General features: G+C 47.6%; 1 long non-coding RNA gene across 1 annotated transcript in view; it reads right to left on the reverse strand.

Moving 5' to 3' along the window:
• Positions 1–470: 470 nt before the first annotated feature.
• Positions 471–2646, reverse strand: part of LOC145554652 (uncharacterized) — a 2865-nt gene continuing 689 nt past the window's right edge. The window contains exons 1-2 of the long non-coding RNA XR_014090631.1: positions 844–2646; positions 471–726 (exon numbers count right to left, since the gene is read on the reverse strand). The exon at positions 844–2646 is cut by the window's right edge and continues 689 nt beyond it. This is a non-coding gene — a long non-coding RNA (uncharacterized LOC145554652). The remainder of the gene's footprint in view (positions 727–843) is intronic.

The raw sequence follows: 2646 nt of genomic DNA on the forward strand, positions 1-2646 counted from the left end.
TAATTACTATGTTTAATGGTGCAGATAGTTGTGATTTCTGACATGGGCAATATGGGCAACAGCCCAGGGTGTTATCTATTTAGGGATGGCAGAGGACCACCACGGATTGTAGCACAGAGATGAGAACAAAGCAGAATGAAGAAGAGTTTGAATTGAACTGGTTAAATTTATTTCTCTAGGTATTTAATATCTAGGTGTTTTTATGGGAATGTGGATCTTTCAGATCAATTTGAGAACCAATTTTGATTGGTTCTAGGTGCACTTAATTTTATTGTCATGTAGCGCGGGGTGCTGGTCTTGACTACAACTCTGCTACGTGGCTCCTTGGTTCCATGTCCTCCCCCACCTTTCTGTTGGTTTTCTTTCAAAATAAAAGCCACTAGTGGAAAAAAAGTGAAGTTCATGTTTGACATGATTGTTTACTAGACTCTAGTGCAGAAACAACTACAAAGCAGAAACAGGAGCACAAGCAGAAGGTAAGTTGAATTTATTTGTGACCAGCAGCGGGGGGCGGAAACAGACGGGTGGATGGAGCGGTAGCAGGCAGCGGGTAAGGACTCGTCGGGGTTTTGCTTGTAGGAGGCGAGGGGGGAGGTCCCGGGAGGGAGAGCCGGCGCATCCACTGAGGTCGATGGTTGGGCAGGCAGACGAGCGTGTTGAGCGGGGATGATCCAGCAACGAAGGCGGACGGACAGGACACGGAGCCAGGCAGGAGACGGGTAGCGGCTGCGAGCAGGAGCCGCGTGCAGCCGGACGGGAAGCCAAACCAGAAGGGGGGGGTGGAACGAGGATTACTTTAGACCAAGGAACAAGGGCTCTTTTTGACCAGGAACAAGGACTCACTGGAAGCGTAGAACCATCTGGCAGCGCCATCAGGATCCGGCTTCTATTTAACCGCTCCTCCTGATGGATAGATGGGCTCCAGCTGGCCGCTCCTGTCCGACACGCCCTGCAGGAGAGAGGGTGGGAGACAACACACACTCACAGCACAGCTTCGTGGACATGACAATGTTATGTTAGGACAGGAGACCAGATGTTTCCATCCCTGAAATGATGATGCATAGAATCACATATCTAAGTCTAACCTATGTTACAGAGAATAAACACAATAAAAACATGCTTTATCTGTGGCATTGTTCATTAAAATGGGACATTACTGATGTATTAAAATTAAATATGATGGGTTCATTTAATGATATTAGTGATTAGGTAATGCATTCAGCAAGTACTTTACTTTTAATACTTAAGTATTTTTAAAAGCCAGTACTTTTTAATTTTACTTTAGTAAAATGTTAATGTGGTACTTTAACTTTTACTTAAGTAAATTTTTTGAGTACTTTCTCCACCACTGGGCAGCACGGCTCATCGCGCTTTTATTTTGAAAATCAACATGTAAAATGAAGCAGTCACGTGGTTTTCATCTGACACGGTTTACGCCTCGAAGCCTGGCTCCACATATCCGTCTCTATTTCCTCGTGGCGCCGTGGATCTTACCCACTGGTTGCCCGAGTCCATCTCCGTCTCCACAGTTCCTCATTTCACAGCTGACCATCCGACCGCTCCTCACTTACCTGTCCGCCCTCCACTGCAAGCCTCATCCATCCACCTCCAAAGAACATTCCATCAATACCAAACTCTGGGACCTGGATCATCTCCTGGTGACCACAGAACTTCTGCCCCCGGCAGAAACTCATCATTCCACCAAGTACGATCGCTTCATTTCTCAGAATCCAACCTGTCCTGTTCTCTCCAACTCCCCTCAGTGACGACCCCGGCTTCCCACACACATCTCACATTTTTGTTCAAAATAAGCTTTTATTTATCTGATTTTCTAGTCTCCTGTTTGTGTTCTGGATGTGGGTCAAAAGCCTTGAACCCAACGTGATAAAATGATGTGAATACTTCAGCAGAGAACTACAGATCAATAATAAAGAACTGTTGGCAGAGATATTGGATATCATGACCAATAAGGTAATAAATGGAGAAATTTCTCAACATTTTTAAACAGATATTCTCTAATTGACTGAAATTGTCATTTGTCGCTTCTTAGGTTTTTTTTGGTTAAATTTGTTAAGTGGCTGCAGGTGTTCTGGCGTCAGAGCATCAGTCCTCTGGCTGTGTTTGGGTCGGCGCCGTCTGAAGGTTCATGTTTCTGCACCAGGTTGGGAGGAGAAGCTCAGCTGGACGTTCAGCAGCATGCGGGGAACGTGTGTTTTCCAGTCTGGACGGTTCTGCAGCTCGTTGTCACTCAAACAGCTGCAGCAAGTTAACCTCTGCCGCTTCGCTCCCGTTAAGCTTCTCCTCCCTCTCCTCCCTCCATCCTTCTCTTCTTTCTTTTCTCCCTCTTTCTTTGCCTGTCAGATGAGCAGCAGTCGCCGCCCCCGCGCCGTCGCTTCACATTGCCTCATAAAGCAGAGCTGCAGACTGGGCCTGATTATAGTGAGGAGAGGAAGAGGAGCGTAAATACGGCCAACAGGCCATAATTACAGAGACGCGATATGACAGCAAACACAAACCACACCGCCGTCCCTGACGGCTGCATGGATCCACACCGCCGTCCCTGACGGCTGCATGGATCCACACCGCCGTCCCTGACGGCTGCATGGATCCACACCGCCGTCCCTGACGGCTGCATGGATCCACACC

Source organism: Poecilia reticulata, chromosome 13 (genome assembly GCF_904066995.2).
Source record: "Poecilia reticulata chromosome 13, P_reticulata-male-v2, whole genome shotgun sequence".
Taxonomy (NCBI): domain Eukaryota; kingdom Metazoa; phylum Chordata; class Actinopteri; order Cyprinodontiformes; family Poeciliidae; genus Poecilia; species Poecilia reticulata.